The 26,354-nt window shown below is 38.7% G+C and overlaps 1 protein-coding gene across 1 annotated transcript in view; it reads left to right on the forward strand.

Moving 5' to 3' along the window:
• LOC139708175 (adhesion G protein-coupled receptor A3-like) overlaps positions 1-26,354 on the forward strand; it is a 129,997-nt gene that overhangs the window by 24,297 nt on the left and 79,346 nt on the right. The gene's annotated exons all lie outside the window — the stretch shown is intronic.

A 26,354-nucleotide genomic window follows, 5' to 3' on the forward strand; every position in this document is an offset into this window, starting at 1 on the left:
CATTACGTTACACAGTAGAAAAAAAAAATGAAATAAGCTCATATGGATGAATTTCTTTTCTCACTTGAGCAAGGCAATTTTCTCAAGTATTATTGGGTAAGATATATTTATCTCTGATCAAAGTAGGGTTACAGTGAGTGGAATGTTTTCTTTTCCTAGCTAGTTCCTGGGTTAAGCATCTCAGCTCATTGAATTAAAACTTCTCATTCCCTAAAGAGAAACTATGATACCTGATTGAATGAGGAAATGGAGAAGAAATTTGTGGATGTGCATGATAAAATAAAAGATTACTTCCATCACATCTTCAGATGACACACACATATATCATTTATGTTCTGTTGATATTTTGGACAATGACAGTATTATGGATGGGGAGCAAAACCTTTCTGCTGAAATGGAAGTAATCTTTATTTCAAAAAAAAAAAAATCAGATGTCTTGGCATATATACAGTGTATGCAGACCTGTTTCTTATATATCGATCACATAATTATACACTGTACTTCATGAAAGGTGTTTGTAGCTGATGAAATCATTGGTACATGTACGTACCTGTTTTCCTGTCATGGGCTAAATGATGTCAACTTATGTAGGTGCTGTTATAACCTCTGTGGTATTGACCCCAGTGAGAAATGAATGAGTGGAGGAGGGTTGGGGTCTGGGAGGGAGAGGATGAGGAAAAGAAAGGGAGGCCTCCTCCGATTGAGAGCCGTCATTATAATTAGTCATTCATGCCCCTTCTCTAGTGAGGACCTATTGTAACTCCCTCTGCTGCCCTGCCCAGAGAATAGATCACCCCCAGCAAATGACCCACACACAGCTCCACTTCACTAGACCCATTCAATGGGTCCCTAGCTTGGTATCCCTTGAAGGAGGGAGAGAGAGAGAGAGAAAGCAAGAAGTACTCTTGAATAAGAAAGAAAGTCTCTGCAGCTTTATAGGGAAAGTTGGAGAAGGTGGGAGGGGGGCAAATAGAGATCATTTCGGAAGCTGAATGATAAATTACGTAAAGCAGATAATCTGTGTGTCATTCAACGTGTGAGTCTATTTTGCCCCTTTAGTGTAGGAGTCTAGCTACAGTGTATGATGTGAACTTTTCTGCAGCGCTCTTTTTATGGATACAGCTTCACAAAATAACAGAGCAACAGAGATGATTAAAAAATGAAAAAAATGTGGATGATGCCATCACCTGACTGACGAAGAATACTTTTTCTTGTGCTGAGGGCGTGTCCTTCTTTGCTCTCTTCACTGGCTGTTGAGCCATGTGGAAACTGGTGGTCATTGTAGATGGCCAACCTTTGAAGGTACCGACCATCAGAGTAATGAAGATATCATATGGAATGGATATAGCAGTTTGACACTGCAATATCAGGATATGCTCCATTAGGATACCACAGCTACCACTGCAGACCTTGTATTCGCTAAACCTTCCGCCATAGATGGAGGACTATTTAGATATGGTACATAGTTGTATTCCAAGAAAAAGAGAAGAAAAAGAGAAGTCGCTTTCAGTGATCCTCTTGTGTTGCTTTTCCTAATCTCCCCTGTGGCCTGATGAAAGCCTACGAAATAATGTAGACTGCTACCATTTACAGTAAAGCAAGATATTTTCATGTCATGAAATTATCTCACAAATTGAAGCCCATGGTCTTTTTACGTGGCATGAAATTTTCACGAATTGCCACTGGCATTCAATGCATAGCGTAGACAAGAATTTTAGCATGCATTTTAAGTTTGCGAATTTTGGCTCTTGCAAAATTCACGAAATTAGAATGTATGCGAACATTTCTAGTTTTACAGCAGTTTTATTACATGTATAGTGCAGATACTAGTTCTGAATTTCATCACGCAGCAGGCTCGTTTGACTTCAAGATGCTACATGTATCTCTGTCTTCCAGAAGAAGTCTTCCAAAAGAGAGAAAAAAGAAGGCAGTGTCTCCCTTCCTACACTCCACTCATCACATGCTGCTGTTTGTGTTATTCTTTTTAACCCGTTGCTTCTGAGATTACTCGAATTCCCATTGCTTCAAAACAGGGGGCAACTGGTTCCCATAGACAACGGGTTAAGTCGGGTGATCTCAACAGCGGCACTTGCATGCACTTTTTGAATTTCGTCAATCCATCAGAAATCTTCACACACAAAGAGTTATTGGTCTTTGGATCGCTTTGCAAGAATCAGTACCATTCACCAACATTCACACATGACCAGAAGGAAAAATGTATTTGGCTGCAAGCAAAGCACTTTAAATTTCTGAACTGTGCGTGCCTAAACAATGATGGGAGCATGACCCCGGACACACTAGTATCTAGCATCAAGCGTAGCAAGTTACATCGTGGGAGGAAAAATTGAATTAATTAAAGAAAAGAATCAAATTATCGCATAAGTTCCCTTTAAAAAAATGTTAAAGGACAAGTTCACCTTCATAAACATAAGGATTGAGAGAATGTAGCAGTATTAGTAGAACACATCATTGAAAGTTTGAGGAAAATCGGACAATCCGTTCAAAAGTTATGAATTTTTGAAGTTTTTGTGCAGTAACCGCTGGATGAGAAGACTACTGCACTGTGTGGATAACTGAGATGTCACATGCGTACAACAATATAAGGAAAATATAAAGAGAATTTCACAAAATTTCATCTTATGAAAAAAGTTCACATTCCCCCGACTCGTTACCGACAAATGTTATGGGTAATATTATTCCCCCTAACCTTAGAAAGAGCCAAGTCAAGTGCTCTTTTATTATGTGAAAAAAGTGAAAATATGTTGAATTCTCTTTATATTTTCTTTATACTGTTGTACGCATATGACTCACAAGCTGTAGTAGTCTCCTCATCCAGCGGTTCCAACACAAAAATTTTAAAAATTCATAACTTTTGCATCGATTGTCCAATTTTCCTCAAACTTTCACTGATGTGTTCTACTAACATTGTTGCATTCTCTCAATCCTTATGTTTATGAAGGTGAACTTGTCCTTTAAGATGGAGAGCTTTGAGGAAAAAAAATGGAGCCAGACTGATTTTGTTTATTGCCGTGTGTATCCCAAGAGGTTTTTTTTTTTCTTTGTTCACAAGGGAGAATTGACATTCTTGGGCATTTCATTGCAAAAATCTATTTTTAAAATCTGCTAATTTTAAGTGTGAGTGACTACTGTAAAACCAGGAATGTTCACATGCATTTTAATTTCGTGAGAGCCAAGATTCCGGGAATTAAAATGCATGCGAAAGTTCTTGTCTCCACCGTATGCATTGAATGCCACTTACAATTCACGGAAATTTCATGCAGCAAAAAAGGCCATTGGCTCCGATTCGCAAAAATTTAATGCTGCAAAAATATCTTGCTTTATACAGTAAAAATGCATGTTGTGATGTAATCACAGGGTTTAATCACTTGGAGTGGAGAACAGTTGTATGTAACTGGTAGTAGAAGGCAGTGTGAAAAATGTGTGTATGTGGGGGAGTGGGAGGGGCGATGGAGAGAGGACTGTGGGCAATAAAGACTTTTGTGGGGGCCCTCTTTTTCTGAGAAGGAAATGACCCCTTTTAACCTTGGACAGAATGCCAAACTCTTTTCCAGCTTTGCACCTGACCACCAAGTACTACAGATGGCTGACTAATCTCCATTTTGCCTCCCACTTCTTGTAATGATTTGTAAAGCAATATGTGGTCTGAATGATAAGACAAGTTGGGTAATACAATTTGTAGTTCTTGTAGAAGATGTGGATTGTAGTTTTAAGCACCCCCCCCCCCTCAAAAAAAGAAAGAAAGAGAATCCATGTGTTAAAAACCATTGCCCCTCTGTAGCATACAACAATGCCATTATTCAGTATTGAAACTGAAGTAGCTATAGTACTAGCCTATGGGGATACAGTAATTTATTCATATAGTGATGCTAGTTTCAGATTTGACCTATGTGCTGCTGTAGACAAGGGGAAGATGATTTATAAACTTCTAAATGTTTGACAGTTCTCAATTATGAAACAAAATTTAGAGGGAAAATTTAGTTCTCCCCTAATATCTTATCCCCTCCTCATTTCATCCATGTCTCTACGATGTACATACTGTATTGGCTTAGTGTGCTTTGTATATATATTGTAATTATCTTCCGTGCACCAATAACCTTGAAGTCTATTATAATGTTAATGATCAGCGAGACAGACACCCGTTAAATTGGCAACTTGATGTTGATATTGTGGAATGAATCTTTAGGCTGTATATGAGGACCAGCTGTGTGTGACTACCAAGAAATTTGTTGACAGCTCAGCTTCAGGCAACATCAAATTGGGTTATGTAAACAAAAATCATAATGAGTGAATCATTGCAGTCTACAATCTCGGAGTTCAGTTTTTGTATAAATGTTCAATGCAGATGACCATCCTATATAGGCCCTTTCACATACATACAAGAATGATTGGTTTGGGGATCGAGATGCAAAAAATAAGTTTCATGTCATTTGCTGCTTTACATACGTCAGGAAAGAAAACACACTGTGCTGCATGCAAAGCACTACAAATCTCCAAACTGCGCCTGACTGAACAAATGTCTCAAGCATGTTTTTTGGCACTGTCACCCAGGATTGTCTCATAAGTTGAACCATTGAATGAAATTAATTTTTAAAAATCCAGTTCTTATTTGCATGCTCTTCACACACACATTTCCTGAGACAAATATCATGAGAGTTAAAATCAGAATAAGGTAATTTTATTCTGGCATCACGCTGCAAATTGGAATAACTAGTGATTTGTGTTTTGTGTGTCCACACACAGGAATTATCAGTTTTATCGTCTCATTTCAAAATCAATCTTTAAAAAATGTCATTTTAGGGTGTGGGCAATGTGATTAGGCTTGATGTCTGGGCTACTTTGTTCACTGTGAAATATCATCACAAACTCTTCATCCTGATCTTGTCGTTCTGCCATTGGTAGGGGTTGCAGATTGCGAAAAGGATATTGGGTTTAAAGGGACTGTACAGTACTGGTTGAGGTAGGGATTCAGGTTTATAACATTCCTAAGTGAGATAATGAGAAACCTCTTATGAAATATGAAAGAGCATGTAATTTTACGAAGGATTCAACATGTATTTGATGAAAATTGGTTTTCAAATGGCTGAGATATCCAAAAAAGTGATAATAGTAAAAGGCGACAGGCTACGCCTTTTATTAGGATCTCTTTGTTTCACCTTGTTTTGGGATATCTCAAGCCAATTCAAAAAACCGATTTTCATCAAATAAACTTTTGATACCCCTTAGAATTGCATGCTCTTTGACATATCATAGAGTGGTTTCTGAATATCTCGCAAAACTTTAAAAGCTAAATCCTCACCTCAACCAGAACTGCACAGTCCCTTTAAATGGGCTGCGTAGTGGGAAATCTGCACGCGATCCTGTCATTGAATCGGCATTTGATCCAGCTATGCTAGATGTTCAGTGGCTGGCAGCATGGGGTAGGTGTGTGATGGGCAAGGGCTACTCTGCCCTCATGAGTGCACTTAAAGGGCAAATTCACCCAAATGTGTGGATTGAGTGAATGCAGCAGTATTAGTGGAATGCATCAATGAAAGTTTGAGGAAATTCGGACCAGCCATTCAAATGTCATGATTCTTTTTAAAGGTTCAGTGCTGCTATCACTGGATAAGAAGACTACAACAGTTTGTGACACCACTGTAGGAAAATGATATAAAGAAAATATTTAAACAAAATTTAACATTTTGAGCAAAATGAAAGAGCATTTGATTTACTTCTTTGAGAAAGCAGGGGAACAATATTTCTCTTAAAATGTATCAGTCACAAGTTGAAGAAATGTGTGCTTCTCATAAGAAATGAAATTATGTGGAATTTTCTTTATATTTTCTATGTTGTTATCTTGCAGTGATGTCACTAAGTGTTGTTGTCCACCGGCCAGCAATGGCCATGCTAAAACTTTTAAAACTCTTGACTTTTGAACAGATTGTCTAATTTTCCTAAAACTTCACTGATATTTTTTTTACTAACATGGCTGCATTCACTCAATCCACACGTGCTTTTGGGTGAACTTGTCCTTTAAACGTCACACTCCTAGACTTCATCCAGGCTCTGAGTGATGCAGGGAAACGGAGAGCAAACCCAGAAGAGCTCGACCAGTGAGCAAATACTTAGCAGTCTTGCAGTATTACTTTGGGAATTTGAGTATGAGGCAGCTGAGATTGGCAGTAAATACAACTGCCGTGGAATGGAATTGCATGAGAGAAAACGTTCAGATGACGCGGAGATAAAGAGATAGATGGTTAGAGAGAGATAGAGCGAGAAAGAGAGGAAGGGGGAATGAGACAGGGAGTGGAAAGAGGGGAGAGAGGAGGGAGTGAAGGAGGGAGGGAGAGAGAGAGAGAGGGAGGGAAAGAAAACAGAGAGAGGTAGGGAGGAGTATAATAGGAAGGAAGAAGAAATAAGGCTAAGATGAAGAAGATGAAGAGGAGGAGGAAGAAGAAAAAGAAGAACAAGAGTAGAAGAGAGTAGGTGTTCAGAGAGAGAATAAACAAGACAGGGAGAAAAAGAGGAAAAATAGAAATAGAGAAAAAAAAGAAGAAAGCCAAGGGAGAATTGGGGGGGGGTTGAGAGAAGAGATACAGATGAATTTGGGAGGGCTGAATAGAGAACTATTGTGAATTGAGTACCAATACTTTGAAGAAGTACTCAAAAGATGAAGAAGGGTCCACATTCAGCTCATTGTTGCCTGCCTGTTGTTGTTACAAAGAAACACCATTAGCATTCAAGAGATCTGGGCCACATGATTAGCTGGACTGAATAGCTCGCATCAATGGTTGCCATGGTAATTCTGTTCTCCCATGGAGTAATGAGACTTGACAAGGCACATCATTATGATGCGGGTTAATTTCTCCTCACCTTTATGCTTAGGTGATGCAATGACCATCACTTCTAGAAGGAATGGGGCGGGGGAGGGGGAGGAGTAGGGGAAAAGGGAGGGGAGCAGAGGGGAGGGGATGGGGAGGGGGTGCAGGGACCTGAGGTTTGCAGACCTCTTTGTACCGTGAATGAAGCCCATCACTGTACAGTGATGACATAAGACTCATTCTCGCAAACTCAAAAAATAAATCCCTCCTTGTGTACCCCCCCCATTTGTATTTCTTTCCCAAAATGAATCCTCCTACGCAGATTTCTAAACCGCTCTGCTCAGTCTCATATACATACAACAACTTGATGTGCCCCAAAATTTAAGGTACAGTGTAATTGAGTGATATGAAATCGTCAGGTGAGAATGATAAGGGCATTAAGTTGCCACTAAAGTCATAGTGTTCGAGGCAACTTGACAACCTCATCATTTCGACAGACAAAATATTGATGGTGATAACGAATTTTTAAAGATGAATACATTGCTTTGAAAGTCTGTTTGCATGTGGGAACATAGTCATCATATGAACAGTCTTTGTCATATGAACAATGTTTTTCAAGGATTGCAATAGAATAGAGTCCTTGTCCATTATGAACTTCCATGAAAGATTAATCGTGACTTGGCTTCTTCATCCATTTACCCTCCTCTTCTGTTTTCTTGGCGCCAGTTTTTCGGCTGTTTTACCAGTTAATCGTCGGTTGGTGTCACTCATGTGCAAGATGACCTGCTGCCAGGTAGGGGCTGGTGCCGCTAAACGGGAGAAAGTGGAAAACCAAATGTATTATGCAGGCTGGGGTCTGGGGAACAAGAGCTCCTTTTCTTCCTAGCCGTAGATTGCAATGGGATGCTCATAGCACTTGAGTACAAGAACAGAAGGTCCAGTGGTATTATGATTGGATATATCATTCATTTCATCTGTCAATTTATCCTACTTCAAGTCTTTTTTTTTTAAAGAAAACAGCAAGAAAAAGCAAAACAGGAAAACACAACATGTTGAATACAGCAGAGGCACTTGAACACAGTGTGGACGGTTTGACATTCAAATAAAGATAAAACCTCAGCTGCCCTACCCATGAACGGGTCCTCGTCTGCATGCAGGGGCTATATTCAGAATTATTTGTGATAATTCACAAGAAGAAAAATACATCAGTTTTGCCAAAATATAATGTTCAGATGCAGTTGCTTGTAAGTTTGTTCAAATTATATGAACACACATGATCAAGAGAAATTGTATTGTAACTGTGCATTCATATTTAACAAATCAGAGTGCTGTTATATGGAAGAGAAAGCACAAGATGTAGGGGGGGGGGGGTCACATTGTGCCATTTTATGCCAAACTTGGTTGATATCTCATAGCTTTGTACCTCTTTCCAGTATGCAAACAGATTTGCTTTCAAGACTCTTGCTAAAATGTCACTTGGTTTTTCCCCAGTCTTGCGCATTTAGATTACAAGTGTGTGTGTTTGTGTGTGTGTGTGTCTGTGTGTGCGAATGTGTATGAGGAGGCTAGTGCCTCAACAGTTGCAATGAGAACCGTGCGGATGAGTTTTGGGACGATGGCCCTGATGTGGTAAATTGACTCTGATTTGATGGTGAGTGCAGTGAATGAAGCGCATTTTCAGCTGCTGTTTCGGTAGTTTGGCACTGGTGGGAGAAATTGCAGACGTCACATCCAGGCCAAAGGGCCAAGGGGGAGTGTGCAGATTTCTTGGAGATGGAGAGGGAAATGGAGAGATAAACAGACAGACAGAGAGACAGACAGAGAGAGAGATACATGTAAACAGACAGAACGAGTTTCTGAATTCATAAATTTCTCATTCGTAATCATGCTTCTGGATCATGCTTTTAATCATGATGAGCATCATGAGCCATCTAGATGAGGAAATGTTGTCATCTACTGCCCAACTCTTAATAACTATGACTTATTTTCCATGCAACAGCTAAGATAGAAATGTCATGGCCCGTCAATCAAATGTGCAACTCTCAGAATGCAAGTATTATACCCCCCCCCAAAAAAAAAAAATTAAAAAAAAAATTGAGCGTACTCCATTGGAAAACAAGTGTGCACCACTACTGACCGAACATGTTTAGGAAATACATGATTGTAGTTTGCCTTCCGATTCATTATGTACCTCTTTTATGCTTATAGTAAATTTCACTTGAGATCTCTCTAGAACTTGCAGGTTACTCTGTATCATGAAAGGCATCATCGGTAAACTCCCGGGTATAAAAATGATGTGATTTTTCAGAAATCTTGCCTTCAAACCATCCCTGGTTAACTCATGAATGTCCTTGCGAACTCCGTGCAGGTAAACTACTGAGTGAAAAGCAAAGGTCGGCAGCATACCAACAACGTCTTGCGGGCCGTTTCGTGTATGCGTCATTTACTGTATAAGCTGTTATTTTTGTGAGGGTTTAATTTTCACGAATTTTGCGAATCACAGTTAGATCATGAATTTAACAACACACGAAAACATCTTGATGCGCTTGGATGATAGTGCATTTACATTAGCATCAGCGTCAATCGCAAAAACAACATCTTGCGAAAATGTCTATGACCTCCTAATTCGCGAAAATATCTGAATGCGAATATAACGGCGTATACAGTATAATGTGTACTTGTACTGCAAGAGAGGGGATGAGAGAAGTTCACCTAGGACTGAGTAGAACTTCATTCGCTAGTATGAAAGACATTTTTTGTGAATGTGTATTCCCCAGTTGATTCCCCATTGAATCTCCCAGGTGATCCCCGAGTGACTAGCATGAAATGGGTATACAGAAATCACTTGCTAGGCAGAAATATCATTCGAAAGTGTAATGTTTTTAAACAAGTTTTGGGCAAAGTTAAAGAAACTCCTCAGAGGATGTTGGAAAGATAGTGACAGAGAGAGGGAGAGACAACTGCCAAATAGAGCAGGCCTCCATTTTATACCCCTTTCATACCAAACTTCTCAAAACATCACCCGAGCGAGCGCACTCTAGACAGACGTCTGGGGTGTGATTTAAGTAAACACGAGGTGCGGGCACAGCACCGTTTCATACCAGAGACTAGTCTAGAGTGCGCTTGGGTGAGCTCGGCACAGGTTGTCTTTTAAAATTGTCTCTTCCTGTCTTACTGCAGTATATATTACACCCTTAAAATCAAGTCAAAATATCAATTAGGGCTTTTAAGATTAAAAGGTCAAAACTACACTTCGTAATTATTGATTACAGATTATAATTATCGTCATCACCGATTTTAACGTTATTACGTGTACCTGCATTCACATTGCATGCATGCATACTGTACAATGAATTGTGTGTAGGCCTACACGATAAACGTACATGTAATACAAAGTGCGCTTATGAGTTCTAAAATTTCCGGTTCAGGTCGACATCCACTGTTTGTGTGGATGAAACCTTTCATACGGAAACGACATCCAGCGTTCATCCACTGTTCGTGGTAGATGGTCTAGCACGCATCGCATCCACTGTTCGTCCACCGTTCATCCACCGTTCATCCACTGTTCACCCGGGTGTCTTTTTCGGTATCCCTTTCATACCAACAGTGGTCTAGGGTGAACAGTGGACGACCTCCGGACGTCATCCGCTGTTCAGCGTCTGGTATGAAAGGGGTATTAGTGGTGTGTCGGGTCATCCCAGAACCCTCCATCTACTAGAATACAAAGATTGCTGCTAAACTAGTGATAGAGGCCAGTGTGTTAGTGTTGTCACACTGCATTTTCTTTTCTTTTTTAGGTGTTGTGGGTGGATGTGGGTCACCTAAGTATGGGGAAGTAGTGATGCTCTGCTTTTTACATGTAGATATGTTACTGTGAGGTTCATGTTCCATGATTCGTTTACCCTAGATAGTGCATCGTACACTTACAACACTAGATGTGCCCATAAGATATATTTACCTTTCTACAGATATAAGTTTCAGAGACTACAATTAGATACATTGGAACGAAATGCTGGAATGAGTTACCAACTGGTATTAAAGAATGTCCAACATTGTCATCTTCTAAATGTACCACCTAAATATAAAATGTTTTTATTCCAAAGTGCAATTGAATAGTCTCGTAATAATTTGTCATTTTTTCTTTTTTTTTTTCAGTTGTCATACTTTTTAACCTGTGCTTGTACTCTGTTATTGCATTTCTCTGTTCAATTGCAATTTGCATCCTAGTTGTTGTAAGGGATTCGGCCTCGATAGGCTTCATATGGCCCTTTCTGATCCTTCAAGTGCTATGTATTCTCTCGTAAACATGATGTATTCTATTTGGCATGTGAAATAAAATGATTTTGAATGTGGGGTTGAGAAAATGGAATAGACTGAAGCATGCATGATGAAGATTTTGTCACTGAGCTTTGACGCGATAACCATTGTAAACCGTTGAAATAAGATTTGAACCGTTGGTTCAAATATGAAAAATATATTCAGATTACATATCCTCAACTCTGGAGAAAAGGGGGAGGGGAGTACTAGAGGGAATGGGTAGTATCATAAAGATAAGTACATGTATAAGTGAAACTGTATAGGCCCTAAACCAAAGGCATTGTGACTGACATTACCTCCAAAAATTCTGGAACTCATTTGATTTTTGTTGCATGATTTTAATGACATATTCACAATTCTGTTTTTATCACCATAATCCTTTAATTGAAAATCAACTATGAAATTTATGGAATGGAGTTCCCCTCTGAGCACAGTGAGCCAATATCTCTTTCAGATTCCCCCCAAGATGCCCAATAGTAAAAGAGGGCAGCTAGCTTTTAAATGTGGAATGGATTTAACAGGAGATCTTTCAGACAGGCCATTGGTAATAACCCATTCCTCGTCACTACTGTGCACATCCACGAGGCCAGACTATCTGGATCTTAGCTTCGGCTAGTTTAGGAAATAGAGACAATCACGAATGGTTTCACCTCCCCCCTTGCATTCCATCTTCTGACATGGCTTTGGCCCCACAAAAACGGGAATATGTCCGACGGCTGAAGGGTATATGTGTAAGTGGAGGTTCTCCCCCCTTTTCCTACTGCACGGAGGCGATCTCGGCCAAATTTATGTCGTCAGAGATGGGTTCCAGCGGCAAGTTCTCCGTCTCCCGCGTCCGGGGGCATCCCTCGTACCGCTGGCGCCGTGGTATCTGCTGTCCCCATTCGCTTCTGTCAAGTTTAATTTCACGTGCAATTCAAGTGGATTGTTTTAGCAGACTGCCGAGACAGATATTTGTTGATCCCTCTTGTATATTTTTTTTCTTTTTCTTTTTCTTCTCTTCATTTTCTTGGGAGGGGAGGAAAAGTGGTTTTTGAGTGTTGTGCATGCTCTCGACCCCGCCTGGAAAAGAAGGGTGCATTGTTGTCGGGGCATTTGGGGGACAAGGTCTGTCAATTTAAGGAAGATGTGCCTCACAAAATGAAGCAATAAAGGGACAGCATGCAGAGAATGGTGCACAGTTACTACTTGACTGTTGACTGTAAAATGTGAAGTGACATTCAATTGTTTTAGGATTCTGTCCACTGGCTAGGTCGTTGCATATCTCCTTCCTCAATTTCTGTGAAATTTTATTCAGTGCTGGAATAGGGGTTGCCATAAATATATAAATTAATGTTATTCCTGGTTCTCACTGATCAATATAGCATGATTAGATCAGTTTGTGTAAACATTAATGATGTGCTAATCAGCACAATCATGAACATCATACTTTTCACATGAGAACACATTAAATCATCTAATGGGATGGAGAATTCAACTGGAAATTCATTTGTATGATAATCAACGACGTGGGTGCGACTTTAAAAGTAAGCTCGATCTCGAAAGACGACCTCCAAGATGTTGCGCTTGATAGCCGGCTGGCCATCACACTTCACTTGTCAGTGTGGGTTAGAGATTTGAGTGCCCTTGGACGATGGAAGTCTCTTCACTGCTTCACCAGCTGCAGAGGATGCACACACAGAGGATGCACACACATCCGTGACTCTCTCAAGTGAAGCACCAACCCTGCATACTGCCATGGGAGGGTGACATTTTACCATGATGACAACACATGTATTAGCTGCCGAAAAAAAAAATGCATGTTCACAGCATTTGAGAGTTCTCCAAGTTCATTTATATATTAAAGGACAAGTTCACCTTCATAGACATGTGGGTTGAGTGAATGCAGCAATATTAGTAGAACACATCATTGAGAGTTTGAGGAAAATCGGACAATCCGTTCAAAAGTTATGAATTTTTGAAGTTTATGCTCAGTCACGGCTGGATGAGAAGACTACTATAGCTTTTGATGTCATATGAGTACAACTATATAAAGAAAATTCAAGATATTCTCACTTTTCTCACATAATAAAAGAACACTCGACTTCTCTCTTTCAGAAGTCAGGGGGAATAATATTACCCCTAACATAAGTCAGTAACAAGATAATAACAAGGAAATGTGCACTTTATTCAAACAGTCAAGTTTTGTGAAATTCTCTTTTTATTTTCCTTATATCGTTGTACGCATGTGACATCATACACTGTAGTAGTCTTCTCCTCCAGCAGTGATTGCACAGATATTTTAAAAATTCATAACTTTTGAATGGATTGTCGGATTTTCCCCAAACTTTCACTGATGTGTTCTACTAACATTGTTGCCTTCACTCAATCAACATGTATATGAAGGTGAACTTGTCCTTTAATACCCCTTTCAGGTAATCGTGGATGCGGATAATAGGAGCACTAAGTCGTAAAATTTTGATTACATGAACGGGAGAGGAGTAAAAAAGTGTGCATTATTTTGATGCTGCTATTATCCGCATTATTACAGCATGAGGAGTTGATCGAGAATACATGAACGCGTTTTACGACTTGTGCGCACTAACATTCCACAGTTCGGTCAAAGGTCACTCGATTTCCCGCACAACCGCTGATTGCTAAGCTTGAGCGAGAGCTGTGCATACAGTGAGTATATATCACCGGAAACATTACGTCATTATAGAGGCATGCGCAGTAACCATGACAAATACTCCCATCTTTCGCACCGTTATATGAACGGGCGCTCGTAAAAGTAGTGCGCACTTCATGGGATATATGAATGCGATTTTGATTACTTCATCCGCATTATTTGGATGCGGATAATTGAACCGCGATTACCTGAAAGGGGTATTAGAGCAAAAGTTGGTATTCATACACCTATAATAGCATCTAAAGACTTTCAATTGTGATTACACTCGATGTTAGTTCTGTGTTGATCAAATGTCAATCATTGCAACCTTGAGCAGACACTCTTTCAGTGCTCAGGATCTCCAGGGGCCTGTTGCATAAAACTTACCGTTGAATTTCAATGGTAACTACCGTCAAAATTAGGCGTCACAGCCAATCAGCATCAAGGATTATAAGATTTACCGCTAATTTGAAGACTTACCGCTAGAAAGGAGCGGTAAGTCCAGCGGTAAGGGTTTTATGCAACAGGGCCCAGGAGGAACTAGAAGTGACGTGCCATTTTTGCAGAACATCATAAGATTCAAAGCTACCAAAAGATATGTTTGCTGACTATCATGCTCCAGAGTACTATCTTTCCCACATACTTCTGGCCCAGGACGCAGGTATTATTAGTTTTGCACACAAGTTGAGCTGTTACTTAGTGTAAAATGTATCAGTGCCATTCTGTATTTTAGAGTTCTTCTGTCAGCAAAAACAAAACAATAAAACAACACAAACAAAACAGTGCAGGTAAGGCACTGGCAAAAATGGTATTTTTTCCACTGGGCTAGTTTCATCTGTTTTTTTATTTTATTTTAGAGATGTGTATATTGTACATATTTTGACATCTCTTGAATCTCCCCCCCCCCCCCCATTTTTGTGTCTTTACGCAGTAGTGAAAGTTTCCCTACAGTGCGATATTTCTATGTCTGTGATGCAAGGCATTGTCAGGTGCTGTAAAGGTATGGTAACATGTTGAAGAGCAGGATGTCTGTACTACACTAGGTATTGTGGATTGTGATCAGCAGGTGAATTGGATGAGGGAGACTGGAAGAGCAAGGGGGAAGAGAAGGAAAAAAAAGGAGAGATAGATTAAAGGGATAGTATACTGTAAAACAATATTTTCGTGGCATGAAATTTTGCGAATTGGAGCTGACGGCCTTTTTTGCGGCATGAAATTTTCGCGAGTTGCCTCTGACATACAATGCATATAGTGTAGACAAGAACTTTCATGTGTATTTTGATTTCCCGAATCTTGGCTCGCGAAATTCGCATTAAAATGCACGCGAACATTCCTGTACATTCCATTACAGTAGTTTTGTATAGTTTTGGTTGAGATGGGGCTTCTGGTTTCCAAACTTTTTGTAAGATTATCAGAAACCTCTTTTGAAAGATAAAAGAGCGTACAATTCTAAGAGGAACTCAATGTTTATTTGATGAAAATTGATTTTGAAATGGCTGAGATATCCAAAAAATAGGTTGTAATGTAAGGTACATGTAGGACACACCTTTTATTTTTGTAAAAAACATTTTGTTTTGCTTTGTCTTTTTATATCTTTGCCATTTCAAAACTGATTTTCATCAATTAAACTTTGAATTCCTGTCAGAATTGTTTACTCTGCATATAAGTAGTTTCTAATTATCTTGAAAGAAGTTTAAGTCTGAATTCCCATCTCAACCAAAATCATACCATTCCTTTAAAGAGATGGGGGGGGGGGAGAAAAAGGAGAGATAAATCGACAAGATCGGGAGGGAGAGATGGAAAGGGAGGGAGAGAGTGAGGGAGAAAAAGAAGAGATGAATTGAAGAGATTGAGAGAGAGAGAGGGAGAGATGAAAGAGGAAGAGTTGAAGAGAGACTGACAGAGGGAGGGAGAAAAGGGAACGATAAGATAAAAAGAGGGGAAAGAGCGAGTGAGAGATAGGTACACATAATGTGCCATGGAATTGAAGCGTGAATCGGTGCTCATTAGTTGCGTGCTGCGTAAATTGATTTGACTCAGGTGTAGCAGCAGCAGGGGGGAACTTTTGACGGTAGCAGCGGGACTTCCTGTGTGCGCCCAGCTGACTTTGGGGTGGGTTTTCAGTCAGGACAACTTCCTAACATGGCCTGGGAATAAAAATGAAACAAAAACAGATCATCTGAACATTTATCTTTTCTCCATTTGTGATGCTGGAAAATAAATCTACAGTGGTGTACCTTTGGTGCTTGACAGAGCATGAAAGAGGGTATGTGTTCTTGCAGGTTACATGTTCTTGATTTGTGTTAACAGACTAAACATGACAGCAAATGACCACAAAACTTTTCTATGGTGAAACATACTGGATGTGTAAGATAGACGTGTATGACTATTTAGATTTTGTGTCTAAAGATAATTTGATAATTTTTTTTTTTAAAACTTTTCCCTCAACTTTCGTTTTAATCCCAGTTTTGTCTACCTAAATTCTTGACTAGTTAGTATAAATAGGCAGAGTAAAGGTCATTCACATTGACATCTAGAAGATGGGGGAGGGGGGGGGGTGAAAGAGAAGTGATGGGATATTTGTGAAGGATTGGATTGTCAAATGTGTGTAAAGGGTAATTATATAGCAAAGGGATGCCTGGGATTAATATAGAATTTACAGACGATGCAGTGTCAGAACCTGCATGGGGTTATAATTGATGTGGCCGTGGCATCGGCCTGGGCAGGCGATAGATATTGTTTTGATCATTGTTGTGGGCCATTCAATGATGCATCGCAAAACATATCATGACTCATCCATTTTTTTTTCCTCATGGGAAAGATCACAGTGGGATCGCTAAATCCAAATGGAATATGCCTGTGAGATGATATGCGAAACGTAATTTAGCAGACACTTCTGTGGATGCTAGAGAGTCTAATTATTCAGTGTTCAGCAAGAGAGATGAAAGCTACAGCAACCTGAAAATGCTGTCACTATGGATGGCATCAAAGGTAATTACAAATTAAAGGTGCTAGTTTCGTGACATGTGGTTATTGAAGATGAGATGCAGTTGAAAGCTAGCTGCCACATTCAGTGTGATCTGATTGACTGTTATTATCATATCTGACTGTGGACAACTTAGTAGTGGTCTGTCGAGGGTTCTGTTTTCGAGGGAATGTCAATGACAGTATAGGATGCCTGTCCCATGTCTGATTTGGCTGATGGTTTGTGCCTTCACAATGCTTTGCAACTCGATTTCTCACAAATTGACAAATGAATTTGATTAAATCTGACCTTTGGTGATGCAAAAAAAAATGTCTTTTTTTTTTCCCATGAGGTTTGTCCACACAAAGCCCCCTGCTCCTGATTGTACTGTTTAACATTTAAAAAAAAAAAAAAAATCTTGTGCCTTCATACTGTTACAATTATCTGCAACACTTAATTGCGATAGTGATGTCATGAGCACCAGTTGGCAGCTTAGGCAACAGCACTGCATGCAAATGAGTTGAATCAAATGTTTTATCCAACACTACAATCTAACTGTCATTAAACTTGCTATTTAGGATTTATTCGCTTAACATATCAATCTAACTATCCCAGTTTTACCCGTGTAGTAGGGGCAAAATCTGAACCACTTTTAAGAGATTTTGAAAAATATATTTTGAAAAACTGCTAGAGATCATAAACTCTGTCGGTACTTGTACTATTTAAAATGAAATTTGTCCCCTATGTTCTGGATGAAAACACAAAGTGTAACTGTGCTTGAAGGAGAATTCAAGACCAGTTAAAGGAGACCTCCGGATGATTTTCAGATTTTTACATTTGAGCAACTATAAATTAGTTATACTGAGGACAGAGTTTCAGAATTTGTGCTAATTAGGATAAAAAATAAGAATATTTTCAAAATTTAGAACAACTTGCAATGAACAAGGATGATGACATGGCAGAGTCACCATAAGAATGCATGAGTTGGGGCTTGAGGAAGCAGAACAAAAGAAGAAGGCATGCATAGATTATACACAGGTGAACTCGCAAGCAAGCAGCATTGTAATGGAATTACACTGCTACATTTCTGAAATATGTGAACCGCTATGTCATCATCCTTGTTCAGTGTAATTTGTTTAAGGTTTTTCAAAGTATTGTTTCTCTGCTCAAGAACCACAATAAATTCCACAAATCTATACATGGAGTTGTTGATTTATGTACTACATGACGTGAAATTATGAATTCGTCTGGAATGTCCCTTTAAAAGTTAGTCTGAAAAGCGAGAGTAAAATCTTACTACTTGTATGTTCTACACAACATTGAAAATATGATCAAAATTGAATCAAAATCAGGGAAGTTATGAAATTGTGAATTTTCACGTTAAAGTTTTGCCAGAAAGTTGTCAAACAGTTGATATGAATGTGCAAATGAGTGAGCCAAAGATGTCACCATCTCACAATTTTCCATTGATCGCGTAAAAAAACCCCACGCACATACAAAAAACTAAGAGTTTCAAACATAATGTTATTCCAGAGTGAATATCTCAATTTTGAATATTTTGTGTACAACCTATATGGCAAGTATGCATGTGTTTGTGTTTCAAGGTGAGCTGTGATGACTGGCTGTGATATGGTTTTTCACTTCTAAACACTGCTTTCGTAAATACACACTCTACATTTTCATGCCCGTTCAGAGCACATCATACTCAATAGCCAGTTGTCTGTGTAATAATGATTATGGTCTCAAGACCGAGCACCACAGCAGAAGTTTAGGATTCAGTGGGATTATGCAGGGAGATTGAACATATTTAACTGAAATGCCATGAAACACAGAGTTGATTAATTCCTCTGCCCGATTACTGATGAGTAGTCTTTCTTTGAGACGTTTTAGCAATTTTGATGAAAATGATAAAAGTGGAAAGAATAACAACAACAGTGCAACTTTGACAGATTTATGTGAGGATGAAAGTTGGCTAGTATTTCTCAAATATATTGCACTGTAAAATAGAACAAATTTCCAAACCAGATAAAAAAAGAAAAAAAAATGATCTAAAGCTTCATTTCTGAATGCCAGCAGCAGGTGAGCAATCTGTAGAGGTCCTTGAATATAGACTAATGGTCAGTTTGGTGAGGATGTTGCATTTTTTTTGTTTTTGCCTTTTTTTTAACCCCAAGAGAATGGTCAGTGTATCTGGGCAAAGCTTCTTCAAACTTGATGGCTTGTGAATTGGGAGTAATCACTCCACTTCCTCATTGAGCCTCTTTAAGCCCAGTATCAAAGCAGCCACCGCTTACTCCAGGCACCAAGGGAAGGAGAGAAGGCCTATTTATATGGTCTTAACTACAGCAAAATGAGAGAGCAGTAAGGCAAAAAAGCGTCTGTCTAAATCAAACTGGTCTCCACCGAGTGCTCGACGACGATGCCATCTCCTCTGATCGCCTCTGCTATCTTCCGCGTCAAACCCATCATGTTTTATGATTTTTCAGAAGAGCATGTAGTAGCAAGACATCGTGGTGCCACAGAAATCTGCTGAGCCGCGGCTACGAATAGTTGACATTTTGCTCAATCAACCTCTGGAGGTTGAGTCTTCTGTGTACACTTCTTTTGCGACTGTTCCCCCACTTTTGTGCCTGCATTCCTCTTGCATACTGTGTTGTTCTTAAAACCAAAGAAATGGCGAACCCACTGATGAGATCTGATGCAAGTGATGAAGTGTATCTCGAATCTGCAGATGTTTGCATATGCTATTTCGCCAAAACAAATTTTGTTGTCCTTGAGAATACATGAAAGATTACTGAAGGTTGCTAGCATGTAGATCCCAAAGGTCACAAGCTCATGTATGTCAGTAAAATTTGTGTTCACATGGCATCAGAGATAAATAAATGATGTACATAGGAGTACTGGAAACGCATGTATGTTTTTCTTCCAGATAGAAAGCTAACTACCAAACTGGTATTCTAAATAGCTGATTGAGCAAAGTGCCCTAAAATCTTATAGCGAAATTTGTGGAAAAACATTTTTTTTTAATGTTGTGGTTGCTGCGTACACATCATTCTTTTGTTTTGGTATGATGCTGTTGCTCACAACATTCAATGCCCACCCTCAGGGCTAGAAGTAACCGTACTATGACGAATGACTGAGGACAGTCATATCGTGAATGCCACTTTGGTATTCGAGAAAGAAATATCTAACCTTTTTATACTTATACCACAAATAAATTTTGTTATTTATCTTTCTGTGTTTTTTGTGCTTTTGGATGAATTTATGCAATTTCCCGAACCAGCAGCATTGATGCAAGCTGGGCAGAAGTTATTTTCCAGTCAAAATTTGGTTCAATTGGTTCAGACATTTCTGAGGTGACCTAATTTAGTCATCCGTCGTATCCTGCGGTATTGATTGATTATTGATAAGTTCCTCATGTATATGATTCTAATTATCATTTTTGTGCTCTCTTTCTCTCTCTCCCTCCCTCTCTCTCTCCCACCTCTGTCTCTCTTTCTCTTTCTTCTTCTCTTTTTCACTCTCCATTGAGGTCAATATTGCATTCATTACAATCTTTACTTTATTACCGCCTCATCTCACAAGGGAGAGCTAAATGAGACCATAGATCCATATTGACCCATATTCTCCCATCTATATGGGTTATCTAATTTTTGCATGAATGATAGCTCCCCAGAGGAGTATCAAGGCAAAAACAAAAACAAAAACAGAAAGAATAAAAAAGACTGTAAGGAAGTATGTGACAAAACTAATGTTTTAGTGGCTATTTGAAATAATGTCCCCAGAGCAAACAAAAAACAAATGTACAAGCAAGCATTTAGCATGAAGGCTTTGACTTTAGAAATACACTTGAAATCAACATTTTAGAAAACTTCTGCCCTTCAAAAGTATTCCTTTGAACAAAGAATTATCGGGCTTATAACTAATAGAATAACATACATGTACTGTTGTTTTTTTGCCTTGCTGTATTATCACTTTATATTGCTATATTACAGTTATGTAATTGTGGTTATGTATTTCTGATCCTCTAAGCGTATTGTTGTATGCTGATAATATTGGTACAAAATGTTTACTTTTTTTAGAAATTAACAAGGAAGTGAAATAGACATTGAAATATCAAATTTCTGCCATAGTTTCTCTGCAACATTGAAAGCAATGCAATTTGTTAGTATGTGATTTTACATGTTTGTGTATTTGTGTGTGTGGATATGAATGCATAATATGTATGTATTAGTATTTGTTGTATGTACACAATGAGTCATGTTGGTTTGCAAGATGCAGATTGCTACAGGTTTTTTCCCCATTACCAGCTTCACAGAACATTTTGATAGTTTTGCTGAAATTGTTTTTTTCTTACTCAAGCTGTCTTTCATTTCAACAAGTTTGACGCTACAAGAGTGGCATATGGACATAGACATACAAAACGTGACTAGTATTTGCATTAGGGTAACACATAATTGAACGCTGTGTTGATAAAGGTGATACCCAGATGTGCCAAAGACAATTACTCCACAAGTGTTTTCACATTACAGTCGATATTACTTTTTTTTAAATATGAAAATATTGTAAATCAAGTTGTTGATCTTTAATTGAGTTATGTTAGAGGCATAGCTCCCCCATGATGTATGCCTCATGCAAAAGTGATTTTACATCGTATGAAGATTGACCCATACACTTTTAATTCATCATTATGTTCTTCGGTCTTAATTCTAAGTGACAGTAACAGGAAGGAAGGATAACATTTCAGCTGTTTGAGATCAGTCTGCTTAGTCTTCTTTCACAGACCCGACTTTATGCTGTCGTGAGATATGTAGCATCAGAAGGGCTGCAGAGATGCCATCACACAAACTTGGAATCTCAGATCTACTGTACCAGCATTTCAAAAATTTGACCTGTCATTGACTCGTGTGTCATCACCCCCCAACTTAGAAATTTGTTTGTTTTACTTGTTAGGTTTTTTTGTGTGTATTTGTATGTTGTGTGTGTGTGTGTGTGTGTGTGAGAAAGAGACAGAGAAAAAGAGATATGACCAATCGTAAAGGGATAGTCAAGGATGCCTACGTTTTATATCTGGTGGCAAGCATTCGTAGTACTCCTGACCTGGGGTACATTTTTTTTTTTTCCAAGTGGGACAAATCATATGATGATTGTCAAAGTTTAGTACATTGTAGAGAGTAAAGAAATATCAAAATGAGATTACGAGTTTGTGGTCGCTAAGTGCAGTGTTGTGATGACGGGTTACAAATGTGTGAAAGCCCTCACTTTGCCTGACAATCTAGCCCTTGATGACAGTTTTAGTGTCACGTTGGGTTGACTGTGATGGATGCTGACTTGATATAAAAATGTTCGATAAATGCCATGTGTGGCTTTTGGAATGTAGATATCTTTTCTTTTTTTTTTTTACTTTGAAAGTTATTAGGGAAGCATATAAGAAGTGAAAATGTCCAGTGAAGATTCAAGGGACTTCTACTTTGGAAATATATTTAGAGTATAGAGCTGCCAGGTCTTTTTGAATTGGCAGGATTCTCACCGAAAAAAAAGAAAGAATCAATATCTCTTCATGTCCTGACAAGAGGAAAGAAAAACATCCATAATTTGAAATCTCATATGCCTATTGAGATGTGTGTAAAATTCCGGTACAATTTTGTATATTCCTGATCGCTCTTTGGAATGTCCTTGATTTTGATTAGTGAATGTTGACAACCCTAGAAGGATCTACAGGACTTTGATTCACATTTTGATTAGTGAATGTTGACAACCCTAGAAGGATCTACAGGACTTTGATTCATGGTTACAGACAAGCATTTGATTGGTATAAATGAGATTCTTGTCATTTTTATAAGTAGATTACGAAGTGTCGGTTTACAGTGAGAAGAGAACAGATGACAGTATTTTTTTTTTCATCAAGCTGTCCACAGCTTAATGTAAGATAGAATATGTAGTGTACAAGTGGTATTAAAGGAATCTTTATTCGCTTTGTTGCTCCCTAAAGTAATGTCAAACCAAAGACTGTAAAATTACAAGGGAAAATGTAACTGCAAGTTTAGATAGTGTCAAACAAAAAATATTAGTGACAAGAAATTTTGGCTAATTGGAGCCGACAGCCTTTTTCGCTACATGAAATTTTTGTGAATTGCCATTGGCATTCAATGCATAGTGTAGAGAAGAACTCTGGCATGCGTTTTGATTTCGTGAATCTTGGCTCCTCATGAAATTCTCCCAAAATTATGGTTTGACAGTACACACAGAAAAAGTGCAGCCAGCCAGTCCCACACCCTCTGCACTTTATGCTCATGTTGACATCCATTGATTGGTAGCAAGAGCGTTGGCCCAGGTAGCACCCTACAATCCCCGACAGTTGGAGGTATTGACATAACAAACGGATTTCCCCCTGTCATGTTATGACACTGAGCAGGGCTAAGTCAACAGAGCTAAGGCACATTAGCATGTTTGCCCTGCTGAAGAAAAAGGTCAGCCTCCTTTTCACTGTCATTCACAGTGACCATGCCCCCACCCCCTTTTTTTTCTCCTTCTTTTCATCTTCTGTCTGCACATATCATGTGTGAGGAGGAGAAATGTTTGACGGGAGAATACTTTCCACTATAAAAAGGAGAATACTTGGTACATTTGCACGGACGAGGAATGTGAGACTCGACAAAGTGCATGGCTGCATGGACAAATCTTGAGGATGGAATTTGGAAGCACACAATAATAAAGTGCGGGAAATGAATGCTATATTAGAAAACATGATGCTGTATTATGAATGTAGTAATTGTGATATTCCTGGTTGTATTCCACATGACGTGTACTTTCAGAGAGCATGATGGAGTGTATTACAAATGAAGTGTTGAATGTTCTTTGAATACCTTTTAGCCTAGCAACCCACATACTGGCTAATAGACACACACGTACACTCGCACACATAGATGCATGCACCTGTTTGCATATGAAGATTTATTACTTTCACACTGGCTAAGAAATGCTCGTAGTTACCTTTTTTAATGCACTTCTGAACACTGTATAGAGTTATGGAGTTTTCATGTACTGAAATGAGTCTCAAAAGCTCAAAGACCACTGTCATTGCAAATGACATTACAAATCATTCAGTGTGTAACAAATGCAAACTACAACATCTTGCCCCCAAAACTACAGCAATAACAACAATAAGAATCTTGACTGGAAAAAAGCCAATGGTCCAAGACTGGTCAAGCATCATATGTATGATACTTGTGTTTGGGAGACACTCAATTAATCCATTGAGGAGAGTCCCGAGTATACTCGGGCAGATGTCTGTGGGAAATGCGTGTCATAGCAAAATCAGCTCCGTCCTCAACGGTTAAATTCATTTTCAGGCAAACACATATTCTAGTATCAGAAATGACTTGACAAGCATGAAGCAAGTTTCTAAACACGTTTACAAACGAGTTCTGTTATACCCGTGAAAGCCCTCCAAGTTTGACACAGACAACTACGCTCATTACCGCTCTCATCCCACACACACTCTTAACGATTGATTGATGGATCATGCTGTGATCAATAAGCGACAAATGCTTTCGCTCTGGTCCATGATCTGGTCGTTTGTCTGTCGTTGGCTCACCCACTCACAACCCTCTAAATGTACACTGTTGACTTCAATGATAAGTTTCCATATTCATATGAAATGATATCAAATACTTTTCTTATTCGTAAACAGAATATAAAAGTATTCCCTTACAAGACTGTGCGCACATTTATATGCAATGGGAATTAGAAGGTGAAAGCTTCGAGCTGAGAGTGCTATATAAAGAAGATTAGAGTCTGGTAGATGGGTGTCAATTTAGAGTGGGTAGGGATGACTAATAGGAAAATGAAAGATACCTTAAATGTCAGTAGCCCATTTATCTTGTTTCGATTTGACAGCTGAAAATGGCTGCCTTGATTTCATGAGTAGGATTTCTTTGCGTATTGCTTTCGTAATTTCTCCTATAAATGGAAAGACAAGAATTGTATAAATAAACATGTGTTCATGAATACACTTTCTCTTCCTTCAGAGAATGCGTGGAAGTGTTATTTTCAAAACAAATATGAAAGCATTTCACTAGGCTAGACACTGTTGTAACATTACTACTTATTGTAGGTACCTATGGAAAGAAGAAGTAGACAGTATTCACTGGAAGGATTTTTTTTTTCCACTGGTGCTCAAAACAGATGAGAATTTCCAGAGAATTACTCAGAAATGTTAAGAGAATAAATCAACTTCAAAGGCATATTTATACATTTCCACTTCCTCACACACACACACACACACACACACACACACTGAACCATCATACAGTCTTATTGAAATTTTTTTCTTTTCTTGTGTGTATAATTATGTATCTATGTGTTCAGAATGGAAAAGGTGGAACAGGACTTAAGAAATGAATTGGAAAAAAAAAAGATTTGTATTGGCAGGGACGAAAAAGTAGAACCGTGATTGATGCATATTTTATACAGGTTGAGTTGTATTTATCTTGGAAGCGGGTTAGGTCAATAACTGGCAGTCTGAGTGAAGAGAAAAAAAGTAGGTACAAGAAATGACCCTTTGTGCCCTTGCTGCTAAAGAAAACATCTGCTCTGCTAACATCACTACAGTGTGTATGTTTCGTTCTGTAGAAGTATGGTGCAAAAAAAAAAATTCCCCCACCCCATAGGCTTCTGTAGGAGTGGAATTTGAACCCTCTGGTAAGAACAATAGAATAACAATAGCAAGGAGGAAGAAGGTATGACAATTTGATCAAATAAAGTGATGATGACCTCTGTATATATTCTGGTTTTATGTGATGAATTTCGGTCAAGATGAAGAAACGAGTGAGCACGATTCTAGTGTGAAAAAAATAAAGACAACATAAAATGGATCAGAAACCTCCAGGTAGGGGTTGAAAGAAGAACTCGTCAAAATGCTTGTGTAAATATTCACGATACTTGAGACCTTAGAGTGTCAGCCAACCAAAAGTTGTTGGTATGTCCTCAGGTGTTGCATCAGGCTGTACTCTACTCCACTTTCTAACTCAAGATGGGCTTGAATGCAGCCTACTATAGACAGAGTATCAAAATAATATTTAGTGCAGTAAATGCAACATAGGGCCCTGTCTCTAAAAACTCTTCTTCCTGAGAAAAAAAAAATTTACTCAAAATGTTAAAGTGCAATACAGTTTGACAGCAAATGTGTATCCATCCTGCAGAAGATGACTGTTCATTCATAAAAAAAGACCTTTGTATTTAAAAGACACACTCATTTTTCTTTCTCTTTCTTGGACGAGTATAGGGTATGGGATATTTAAGGGCAATATAAAGTACATGTATGTTCCCCTGTGCTATCTCTTATTCCTTGGAGGCAGCACCAGGCTACGTAACGAAAATACTCCCCTCGCTGTTGTTGTTTTTTTCTTCAGTGATAAAAACAATGTAGCATGAAGCATGATGTCTTCTGCATAAGTTGTGCCTCGATTTTTTTTCCCATTCTTCTTTCAATGAGATAAAAGATGTGTGCAAATGGCATTCATTATTATATTTTTAAAGACAGAAATCTTGTCAACAGTAAAATTGGAAAGTGCAAGTTCTGGTGATGGATAGCTCACTTTGG

Source organism: Diadema antillarum, unplaced genomic scaffold (genome assembly GCF_040938485.1).
Source record: "Diadema antillarum isolate AM-2024a unplaced genomic scaffold, OU_Dant_1.0 seq00001316_RagTag, whole genome shotgun sequence".
Lineage (NCBI taxonomy): Eukaryota > Metazoa > Echinodermata > Echinoidea > Diadematoida > Diadematidae > Diadema > Diadema antillarum.